The following is a 13,096-nucleotide window of genomic DNA, read 5'->3' as shown; positions in this document are numbered from 1 at the left end:
TTGATTAAATTCGTATTATTTAAAAAACCTTAAGATAGAAGGTATTATAAACCCTATTAAAACAGGCACATATTTTGTTCAGCGAATCCAAAAACCCAATAATATACAGGACATTCCATTTAAAAAAACGCAACTTTGATACGTTTAGAGCCTTTGGGACACCCTGTACATTACAAAAATATTTTTAAAATGTGGGCTCGGTAGGCGTCGGACAATTCATAAAATAATACTTTTTAAAAATCAAACGGTGAATAACCCTGTAAAATATAAATTGAGAATTTTTGATCCTTGATAGTATTGATAATTTTTTTATTGGTTGCGTTTTCTGAGCTCAAAGCATAAGCTTTGCCCTAAAAAAGGGCATCACGATTTTTAAAGACCTCGTTGAATTTGTTTGTAATATGTAAACCAAAGTTGTTTAAAAAAAAGTCCGGAAATCTTTGTTATACCTTTTGGTAGTTTGTCGTCCTCATAGCAGTTCTGATGCGAGTGTGCACTTTTAAATGCTGCAAATCGGTCCCATTCTGATGCTGGCCAGTATCGGATCGGCGCTTCTGCTGCGTGTAGAGCCATCGGTCTTGCGTCGTCCAAACCTATTTTGATCAATCACCTACGGTGCTTCAGATACGCTGGAAAAGAAAGACTCGTTATTGTACCGGCCAATCACTTGGTCTATATGATTGCATAGTTTGAAATTTCATCAATTCTTAATGTTGCATTTCCGACATTTCCTGTTGGGCCCCCCCTTTTATCGATGGGTTTTTTCGCATCCGCATCCCGACTGCGGCCTCTGCTTAGACAGGAACATGTGTGTCGGTTGAAGCTTTGAAAGCACACACCCCGAGACACACTTAACGGTTCTTGTAACCGTTTTTAACACACAAGTCTATTTTAACGCCGCTATTAGGAAAGCGGACTCTCGGGGTGTATTAACGTATGTTCAGGAAGTGATTGGTTTGGCCATTCTAGAGGGAAACTGGCATGGCAAAAATTTCAGTCTTAAGACTGGAGTACCCTGTATATTTGAAACTGATGTGGAACTGAACTGAAAACACGCTATTGCTTGAAAGTTTTTAATTTATCGAAATTCGATGTTGATTCTAAACCGTTACGTTTTATACATTCCAATGTTATTCATTAAGTTATCGAGTGAGGAATACGTGGGATTATTTACATTCCTGCGATACCTTTCAGTTGAAGTTGTTTAATTTAATATAAATTCCTTGATGTAGAATTGAAACCGGCGATTTTTCGGGCTTTCAGCCCGTCGTGGAAAATAATTTATTCCTGACGTTTCGCAAGCACGAGTGACTTGCATCTTCAGAGGTGGTTTGCTTGGCGTAGCCGAAAAAGCGTAGCCGCTTCAAGTAAAGGCGCGAAACCGTAACCTTTTTGATCATGTTAGTTCATGATCAAAGGAATGATGATCACGCAATTATTGAATTGAATGAGTATTTTTTTCTAAAAGGCGCTTATACATTGAGGTTAATAGAGTCTAAGGAAAATCAATCTCTTAAAAAACCGCAAAAAATATTACAGAAATTAAAAGCGAATAGCTGCTTGCAACCGCAAATAAAACTGGCAGAGAAATGTGCAATAAAGAATTTGATGAATCTGCGCAATAAGAAAGTGCAATCAAACCGACACAAAATGCAAAAAAATTACTAGCTAATAAAGAAAAACTCACTGATAAAACCTAGTGATTTTTTGCAATTAGCGCATATCAATCTTCAACTGTTAATATCTTCTAGAAATTTTCGAAAAAAAAATTTTCAATATTTTTCTCGTACTCTCCAAGTGAGCGTCTAACACCCCTTAAAAGGAATGACGCCAATTTTGAATCACCCTGTAGATTCAGTTAATAGAGTCTAAGGGGAATCAATACCGTATAAAATGGCCCAAACTGTTAGAAAATGGCAGAAATTAGAGAATTGTATGAATACGTGACCAAAAAAGTGCATCCAGACGACAGAAAATGCAAAAATAAATAACAAGAAAATGTATAACGGTTGCAACAAATTTAATTTGAATATCTAATAATTTACTTGGTGGAAATCACGCAAATTTATTTACTTCCTGTTGTTTAGTTAAATTCTGATGCAACATTTCCACTGACTATTTTCATTCGTTTCTAGTTTGATGATACATAATTGATTTTCCTCATGCAAACTCTTATAGATAGCGACTGATTAACATAGAAGCTGACAAAATCGCTATTTCTGGAAACCCGATATTTAGTCATATATTTATCTTTTAACTATATTTCTGCAAACGATTTACTGCTGGGAATTGATAAGCGGCATTTCAGGTTGCCACAGTTCTAATTTCGCGATAAAACTAATTAATTTAATTTTGAAAAAACTGTGTGAAACACAAAATAACAAATAATATATATATTATACACACAAAATAAGATAAAAGTAGTAACCCAAAGCACCGGCGCAGTAATTCGGTTCCGTTGCTGGGATGGTTTAAAAACAACTAAAAAAATGTTGATGGCCATTGTTTCAGTTGTTTTTAAATTATTGGTATTAAAATACTGACAATCCTAAGGTATTTCCTGCGAAAAATTATAAAATAATTTGTATTAGAATCTCGCCTCCTTCGTCGGTTTGCAAAAAGTTTTGAAATCCGTTTCCAGCTTCGATTTGGTCTCAAAATTCTGACAATTTTTTATGAAAAACAGAACAAAATAAGCGAAAGTATAATAAATCATTTAAAAAATTCGTCGTGAAGACTTCCTTTAAAATTTCAATCATTTCTAGTTTAAACAATATTTTTATTAAGCAATTCTTTACTTATTTTTCTAGTTTTACCGTTAAAAAATACCGGCAATTTTCAGGTATTTTCTGTGAAAATTTTAAAATAAATGTTATTGGAACACTTAACAGCTTTTTAAAAATGTTCGTCAAACCCTAATAATTTTTTCCGGAATTTTTCCTAAAAATATTTTCCCGAACAAAACAAGTGAAAGTTTATAATCAATTATTTCGAAAACTCGTCAACTTCGTCGGTGTGAATACTTTGATTTTTTTAAATTCCTGTTTCTTCACTTTTAGGTCAATATTTCTAAACAAAACTCTCTCTAAACACGTTTTACTGCAAACTGCGAGCAAACTGAGTCTTTTATGCAAAAAAATTAAGAGATCGATTTTGCAAGAAAACTCGTCATTTTTATAGTTTGGTCTTCTTTATCGTCTTTTTTAAATACCCGTTTTACCTTTGAATTTGGGACACCAACCGAAACAAAGTTCTCGTTTTCTTTCGAAAAAATTAAAGTTTTCCCTAAAGCGCACAGAGAAAGCAAAATCATATAATCAACTATTTGGAAAACTCGTCACCCTCATCGCCCTGAAGAATGTTTAAGTTGCATCAAAATTTCCGGTTTTTTCGTTTTAGACCAAATATTAGAGTTAGCGCAGTGCTGCACAAATGGCTTGGTGCGCCAACCCAACACACCGGCGCTATATTCCGTTGCTGGTAAAACGTTACTCATAAAAAAAGTTGATAATTTTTTTTAGATGTTAAAATTCCAGTCGGTCATCGGAAAACGAGTTATAACCCATTAAGCGATGAGTTATTACTCATTAACCCAAAGACCGGCAACAACTCAAACGCGCAACTCAACACAGTGTTACCCAGGCCTAACATCGAGTAATACATATTTCAATTATAGTAAAAAATTAAGAATTGGATTTTCTGCGGAAGTTTTTACATTTCTGGCAGCTATAATTTACTACACCCGTTTCACAATCAATTAATTGAAGAAAATTCGGTCGGAAGAATAAGGACAATGTAAAAAAGTGGAATTTAAAAACTGATACCAACGTTGATATGAAAAAGGCTGAAAATTACAAATTGAATAGTGAATATCCCCAGGCAAAGAGGATGAAAAAAAAGTTAATAAACTCTAGCGGGTTTCTCTAAGTAAACTACTGACATCATTAAATCCATTAGCGGTTTGAAAAATGGACCAAGTTTCAATTTATCTTACCAATCGGCACAAGGGCGTGTTCTAAACCGACTCCTCTTTTAAGTTTAATTAATTGACTTAAATACACTGACCATAAATCATTCAGCGGTTAAAAAGCCCTAAAGGGCCAGGTTCAATTAGGCCAATTCTTTTGTTGTATTAATTTCCTCATTTCCACCACAAAGGTCTAAATATTTCCCCAAAACAGGATATCCCGTCAACAATAAAGGGCCCAATTAACATCCCTTGCAAGCGGGGGTAAAAATGCGATTTAGTATACAGGAAGGGGTGGTTCCGAACGTATGGTGTTTCCGCTTTAGAGCATCCGCAACTATTTTCGAATGAAAGAGCCATTATGAGACTTGACGCCCCCCTGGAGGATGTGTCAAAAAGGCATCTTCAAGGGCCGTCGAAATTTCGGCGAATGTTGCTTTGATTCGACAGGAAGCACTAATCTCCCTGTGTGGCGTCCTGTTGGAATAAAAAGTCGTATTTTTGGATAATGCAAGACTGACTGTCCATATTGGAAGCGCCACACAGGATGCGGACATCATTTGCATCGAAAGCAAATTAATTATACAATAGATGCATAGAAATCAACGGAAAACTGATACCGGTATTAAATAAGGCGACGAAAAAAAACAATATTAACCGATGAACGAGACGAATAAAACAGTGGAGGCAGGATGTTGGTCGAGATATGCCGATAAATGTAATTGTTGTTTATTTTCCCAAATCCACAGCGAAAAGGAAGCGAGATTATTTGGAAACTATTACACAAGCAACATGTGTTTGTTACTAATAAACGACGATGTAATTGATTGATGTTTTATTAGATTGTCCGTTGAATTTGATATGATGGAATGTGACTTGTTAATGGGTTCAATGTTAAGCTGATAGTCTTATAAGTCAATTACTTAACTTGAAATTTCTGTGAAAATTCATTAAAAGATCTTAAAATAAAACGGAATTAATTAAAATAAAACTTAAAATAAAATCTCAGTTGCCCCTGTTGCCTGTGACAATGTCTCCTATAAAACGTGCAAGGTTTACAACATGATAAATTGAGCTTTGAAATATTGGACATGTTTGTTCTTATATTTTAGTCTTAATATGAGAGAAAGTTTGTCAGCTACGGACACACCTTTTGTCAGTTAATTGTTGAAGCAACTGGGAATCAATACGATGTCACTTAAGATATAAAATGATGTTGAAATATTAGAAACTGTGCAAGAGAAGCAAGCTTCAATATAGGACCACTTATAAGTTCAGAATTCACTTATAAGATTATTTGGGAACTGGAAAGGCCCCGGTGTCTTTTAATCAGTTCGTTGCATTCCTTGTCTCTTTCCGATGAAAATGATGTATCACTCGAGGTATTTTGAGAAACTTGAACTTTTTTCAAAATTCGATCCCTTGGTTCCCCCTTATAAAATTTTCGACCAGAAATAAAAATTGTGCAATCGTGTTTTTTGCCCTTATTGGATTCTTTCCGACCTAAGAAGCCGCCCAATATCGAATATAAAGGTTGTGGGTCGATAATAAGGAAGATATCGTTCGTTGAAGATTGCGACCGCTCAAAAACTGTTCAAAATAGACAGAAAATGTTGATTATTTGGGAACTGGAAAGGCCCCGGTGTCTTTTAATCAGTTCGTTGCATTCCTTGTCTCTTTCCGATGAAAATGATGTATCACTCGAGGTATTKTGAGAAACTTGAACTTTTTTCAAAATTCGATCCCTTGGTCCCCCCTTATGAAATTTTCGACCAAAAATCAAAATTTTGCAATCGTGTTTTTTGCCCTTATTGGATTCTTTCCGACGTAAGAAGCTGCCCAATATCGAATATGAAGGTTGTGGGTCGATAATAAGGAAGATATCGTGCGTTGAAGATTGCGACCGATCAAAATAGACGAAAAATGTTGATTATTTGGGAACTGGAAACTCACCGGTGTCTTTTAATCAGTTCGTTGCATTCCTTGTCACTTTCCAATGAAAATGATGTAGAATTTGAGATATTTTGAGAAACTTGAACTTTTTTCAAAATTCGATCCCTTATGAAATTTTCGACCAAAAATCAAAATATTGCAATCGTGTTTTTTGTCCTTATTGGATTGTTTCTCCTGAACTCTGAACCTCAAGAAAAGGAACAAACGTTTATTTGATTGATTATCACAGATTACGAATAATTAAACATGCAATATTAAAATTCGCGCTTACCACGTCTGTTGGTTGTTCATTGCTTGAATAGCAATGGTAATTCTGATTAAAATTAAAATGTTAAAATGTCGAGCTGATCAATCAGTCAATTATTGTATTATTTTGTCTCTTAAGGGATCGTGCTCATTTTTGCGTATGAAGAGATATCAGAATAAGGTTTAGAAGCCGCTGTTGAGCTCGTGTTTTACTTCTAATCTACATTTTTTTAGGTATACATGTCTTGAAATGTTTTTTTTCTGGGTTTATAGAAATTGTTTGATAAAAGGTTTGATTGAAAACTCCGTGGTTAATATAAATAATTTACATTATCTGAACTCTTCTATTTTGAAGACATAACTCTTCAGCCGAAATAACAGCATAATCTTATTTTAAATAAAAGTTTATCGGAATCATAAGGGATACCTAATTGTGAAAAAATATTGGTACGTTTCAGGGGGAAAAAGTCATTAACGCCATTTCTGAATTTACTATATTTCTTTCTTTTCTGTGAAAGTGTTCCTTAGAGCTTCACATAGAGACCCTACGTTTAGAATTTAATTATCAGTTTTGGTTCTGGCGCAGTAGACCTTGGGCGTTAAGTTTGGCTCACCCTGTAGGTACACTAAACTTTTCTTACGCGGATTTTAGGATAACTAACTAAAATGACGACTTTGTGATTTAAAGGCTTCTTCAGTCACACTTTCAACTGTAAAAATATGCGTATAGATTGCGAATATTTTAATAAATTTATGGACGTTCTTGTCATTCAAAAAGTTGGTTGTTCAGTTCTGTTAATTTTTTTATTATTTTAAACACTTATTTTGTAATTCTTCATCTCGTCTAAATTAATTATGTATTGTGCTTTCACGAATTTCAAAAATATGTAAAATATTTATTTAAGGTTCTAGTTGAAGATAAATGGAAAGCACTTCTCCTGAAGCTTAAAATATTCTATACTTCAGGGAGAGCCTTTACTGTCTATTTCCAAAATCTATAAGTATTATTTTCTGATGGTTTTAAGAGAAAATGGTTAAAAAAGAAACGGAGCACTGTTTTTCGGCATTGTTCCATATGAAATATTTTTTTTCGGGAGTAAAACCTAGTTTTTTTCGATGGTTATTTTTGACGAAGTTGGGTGATGCACTGATAATATTATTGAGGGGGGATCAAGTTCTAAACTAACCTGATCCGGCTCGTAAGGACCAAATGTATAAGAGAATATGGGGGAAAATTTCTTTTGTTCGAAGGACCAATGAGTGTGCCAGTGTTTGGTGGGTATCCTTGTGAGTAGTTGCAGGAGGAAATAAAATCTGCCAATTTAAGATGTGCCTGCCGAACTTGCACGGGCGACACGTTTATTTTGCCACTTTTTCTTTGGCCTGGGCAGTACGTTCTTTAAAATGGGCTGAGTGGGGTAATTATTCTACTTGAGTGGGGAACTGTTTCCAATTAGTTCACTTGAGGACTGATTTGATTTGAGGGTGAATAATTACGGGTTGGGTTTTGAGGCACTTCTCTGTCAGAGTCTGCGATGTGTTGAGGCGAAACACTCCCGATTTGTACGACTTGAGGAGACACAACAAACTGTGTTCGAGTGAAAATACGAACGTGATCTCTGGTCACTTTTTCGACTGAGGTAAAGAGGAAATCAGAAGTGCAGGGTGAGGAAAACAGGGTATTTCCCACGCTCTGTGCTCTGTTGGGTGGTCGCTTCAAAGACTTAACCTTTCAATAGTGAAGAGTAGCCGAGCACAGTTATGTTTTTTGCTTTTTGCTCAATAGTCAATTGTTGCCCTTCTGATTTCACAATGCCCTTTGTAGTATATAGTGCATTCCGTTAAGTGAATTACTTGGAAAGGAAAACAATCACCAATTTGGAGCAGTTCTACCGCTTAGCGGGATGTCTAAGATTCCCAATTGGCCCCATTGGTCTAAGATTCCCAATAAGGCTTGTTCTATGGGCCCGACAGACACGGCTGATTTGGCCCTTAACGGGAATCTTTAAAAGGGCGTACCGTTTCAGGAATTCAGCCTTGAAACGTAAACTTGAACAATAACTGAAATCAAGCATAACTATCTAAAGCATAATATTAGAGGCAATTCTTTTAAGATTTTATCGCTGTTCAATAAGAATTTTGCAATTTTACATTGAACACTCTGTATACCTATTACGTAAAATTGCCAAATGCTTCAGAGTTCTCGAGTTACTCGAGCGCTGGCCAACCATTTTCCAATATGCATAGTAATCCAAATTAATCGAATCACTAAAAAAATGTTGATGACTATTGTTTCAGTTGTTTTTAAATTATTGTTATTAAAATACTGAGAATCCTTAGGTATTTCCTGCGAAAAATTCTGAAATAATTTTTACTAGAATACTCGCCTCCTTCGTCGGTTTGTAAAAAGTTTTGAAATCCGTTTCCAGCTTCGAATTTGGTCTCAAGTTTCTGACAATTTTTTATGAAAAACAGAACAAAATAAGCGAAAGTATAATAAATCCTTTAAAAAATTCGTCGTGAAGACTTCCTTTAAAATTTCAATCATTTCTAGTTTAAACAACATTTTTATTAAGCAATTATTTCCATATTTTTCTAGTTTTACCGTTAAAAAATACCGGCAATTTTCAGGTATTTTCTGTGAAAATTTTAAAATAAATGTTATTGGAACAGCTTTGTAAAAATGTTCGTCGAACCCTAATAATTTTTTCCTCAATTTTTCCTAAAAATATTTTCCCGAACAAAGCAAGTGAAAGTTTATAATCAATTATTTCATCAACTATCAACTTCGTCGCTGTGCATAATTTGATTTTTTTTAAATTCCTGTTTCTTCACTTTTAGGTCAATATTTCTAAACAAAACTCTCTCTAAACACATTTAACTGCAAAAACGCTGTTCAATAGGAAATTTGCAATTTTACATTGAACATTCTGTATACCTTTTATGTAAAATTGCCAAACGCTTCAGAGTTCTCGAGTTACTCGAGCCCTGGCCAACCATTTTCCAATATGCATAGTAATCCAAATTAGTTGAATCACTAAAAAAACGTGAATATTTTCAAATAGAAGCTACAGTGATGAATAGATTGGAAATAAATGATGTTTAATAAACCATAAATAGCAAATGATTAATAATAAATGAAAGAAGAATGAATCTAAATAATAAATGCGAGCTGAACACTGATGAACTGAGTATTTGCGTAACACAAATTTGCTATTAATATTGCGGTTTTAAATCACTCAGGAAAAAACTTCTGCTTCCCGTTGAAATGTTTGAGATATCAGGAAATAGTCAGTAAGTTTGCAGCATTTTCGAAAACTGGTAATTTTTGAAATAAGTTCAATAGTAAAGAACTTTTTATTTATTTTTTTTATCAACAAATTTCGAAATTAGTTGATCTTATATTTAGCTTTCTGACATTCTCGAGTAGATTTTTGAAACGAACTGAAATTTTCAATAATATACAGGGTGTTTCATTTGTGTATCAGACTATTGTTTGATTTTGAATAGACCAACTGCTCAATGAAGAATGTTACACGGTCAAATTTTTCCTAACTTTCAAACTGGATAAATTCTGATTGCTGCTGGCGATTTGATTTCTGTTTGAAGTGTTATGGAGTCCAATTATTTTTCTCTTAGTCCCAATTTTTGCGAAAGTTTAGTACTTCAGATAAAGTTTCTACAGGGTGTGAATTGAAACAATGCTACATTCCTAAATATATTCGGAATGTCCAGTTGAACAAAACAAAGTTTTTTGGATTTGAACGCGAAACACATCACTGGAGACATCAAATAAAAAAAACAATTTTTTTATTGTTTTGCCTATTACTTTAATTTAGAGGATGTCCTAAAAAATCAACTTTTTGACCTTTCAGTAATTATATATTTTCTCTTGGGCCGATTTTCAAAATCTGTCGCTCATTTTGAAGCTACACCTTTATAATCGACTTTATGCAAAAATTATATACAGGGTTGCATTAAAAGTGACCCAAATGAGACCTACCCTCGATCCTAGCAGACATTCAATTAAAGTGAAGTTTACGTTCAAATAATCCCTTTATTCATGCAACCCTGTATATAAAATTTTTGTCTTAAATCGATTATTAAGTTTTAGCTTCAATATGTGTTCCAGATCTCCAAAATCGCTTCAAAAAAAAAATGTAATCACCAAAACGGTGATTTTTTGAAAAATACAAAAAATTTAAAAACCGTTCTGAAAAATGGCTTTTGCTGTCCAAAAAAAGTTTTTTCTTGTTCAACGGGCGCATACCAAACTTTTATGCAAATTTTGCATTGTTTCTTGCACACCCTGTAGATGTATCTAAAATACAGAATTTTTGCAAAAACCGAGACTGATAGTAAAAGAGTTGGACTAAATAACGCTCCAAACAAAACTTAAATCGCTTGTAGCAATACAAAAATTCTAGTATTAAAGCTTGAACAAGTTTTGCAGTGTAACAATTAATTTGAAAATTAATACTTTATTGGAGTTGATATTAAGCAACTAGTTTATTACAGTCAGTAAAAAACTTGTCTTTCATAATGCTCCTATTAATAATTCTACGATCACTTTTATTACTTTTTCTGTCTGGTTGTTTTCTTCAAGTTTAGTTGCTCCACATTTTTTTGTAGTCCACAAGTTTTTGTAAACGATAATAGACTCGACAGGAACTGTTCACTAATTATTAGCTAAAGAACAGACGATAAGCAGCGATGAAACAAGACGATTGAACTGACAAAAATAAGCAAAAGAGTTAATATAAATATCGGATAAAAGTGTTTAAATTACAAATTTAATTGTGTTTTTCCTTTCTTACTTTTAAAGTTTTGAATATTTACCTTAAATTTGGCCCATAGGCTACGCCCGGGAAATCTACGCCATTCAATGTGTTAGACGGTTGTGATAATGTATAGGGTGATATTTTAATCAATGGCAACACTTTGTCGTTTAACATACAATTTTTTTTCTCACATTTCACTTCTTCTTTACAAAAATCACCTGTATGCGTATAGAACCAAACAACCATCAACATTTAGCCTATTTATGCATAAAAATTCCAGACAATCTATATGAATGTTCTCCCGTGACACTTTCCGCACAATAGCCATAAAAACCGAAGAAAAAAACAATAGAATGGCAAAATTGTTATGTTCCTTCCTCTGGGAAGGTTTCCGCGGGCTGCCACTATAAGCAACGTCTTACGCTGCACACGGTAATTAAGACAAAACATCTAAGTAAATTTGCTTATTATGAATATAAATACGGGATATCCGAAAAATAATGGTTTATTATAATACAATGAACAAAAGAGGCGCAATTTGAACGAGCGCACAACGATTAATAATGTATAAGAGTCTTCCCTTTGTTTCGCTATTAGGGGGCATTCTTTATTTAAATTTCATTAATTCTAGATTCAAAGCCCGAGCATTTCTTTCATGCACTGGCAAATATTTTTAATAATGCGCCAAACACCATAAAATTATTTAAAAAATGCTCGGCTGAGCGGAAGTGGGTACTGTTGCTTGGTTAATTACCGAGATCTTGAGGAAGCTATCGTGTATTATATACCTACGAAAGCTTACTCTACTCTACTATTTCGGTTGGTGGATTTTAAATTGCAATTTCTGCTTTCTAATTACATAGTGTAGCTTTCAATGTAGCAATTTTTTTTGTTTTAGTACTAAAACTGCCTAAAGAAAATGTGTCTCTATTTTGCCCAATTATGGACAACCGCTAAATAACTTTTTTAAACTATTTCTCTTCTAAGCAAGGAAATATCCTCCAGTTCAGAGTGTAGGCATAAAACCCGCACGATTAGTAAGCACATAAAGCGGTTAAATGAAGCTTTGTTTGTGTAAATAAGTTGTTAAGTACCTCCGTTAAGTAAATATTATAATAAACAAACGCTTCCTGAGGTACTAAGCTTAAAAGGTAAATGAAAGAAATGAGTAACTCGCATCCTCGTCAGTCATCGAGCTGTTTAATACAGGATGCAATAACTCGGATGGCAATGAAATGAATTGCCGGCATATATTTCAATGTTCTTGAGATTTTTCTTATTTCGTCATTCAGCATGCCTTCCTTATAAGGGATTCATGGCTGCATTTAGTCTGACCGAGTAAATTAGCTACAAAGTAACTTTGATACTTGCGACTAGAAGTCACCTTTGAACCGAAATTCCTCGCGTCCAGATGCCACTTTAATTTACCAATTTCGTAAATTACGCAACGAGTAATTAATTCTGATCTAGTTACTTGATCCACCCGTATGCTATGATATCGGTCGTCGAAACAATGTAGCTTGAAAAATAGTTTAATTGACCTCCGTAACATCGAGTAGTTAAAGATATGAGTAGGTGTAAACGAAACCAGTTTCAGCTCAACCACACCCGCGTTCCAAACTGTTTGTCACATTCCGAAGAATCTTCCCAGAGATGGGCATTTCTTTGGGTTCCTCGTGAGCTTTGCCGTGCAGGCCCTTGATAAATAAATTCCTTTAAGAGACGGCGTGACTGGTTTTTTTAATAACCACATTTCAGAGATGTTTGAAGATCTGTCTTCTCGAGGTTTTTGGTTCTTGTTCTCTGTTTTAAAAGGATGGTTGAATTTAAATAGTCTTTTATTCCAAAAGTCCTATTGTAGTCTCGCTTGGGACGCTCTGTATATACTTAAAATAGCATTTAGGTAAATTGCATTTGAATGCTTTTTTTCAAGTTTCTTGATAGGATTCTTCTCAATTTTGGTCAGCTCAAAAGAGGATTTGCATCCAAATTGGTTCTTGTCTGAAAGACGCACAATAAACCATTCAAGTTTTGCACCCAATTTCCGACCCTTTGTAAAGAAATCAAAATCGAATGTAAGATTTGTCTTTTTTCAAGTTTTTCCTGGTTCTTAGTTTTAAGTTCTTAGAAGCGCAACGATATAGTGATT

The sequence above is a fragment of the Dendroctonus ponderosae genome, unplaced genomic scaffold (assembly GCF_020466585.1).
Source record: "Dendroctonus ponderosae isolate FM_Combo_2020 unplaced genomic scaffold, Dpon_F_20191213v2 Dpon_F_20191213_4, whole genome shotgun sequence".
NCBI classification, from domain to species: Eukaryota; Metazoa; Arthropoda; class Insecta; order Coleoptera; family Curculionidae; genus Dendroctonus; species Dendroctonus ponderosae.
The sequence above is the reverse complement of the archived record's forward strand: the minus strand, read 5'-3'. Positions refer to the sequence as shown.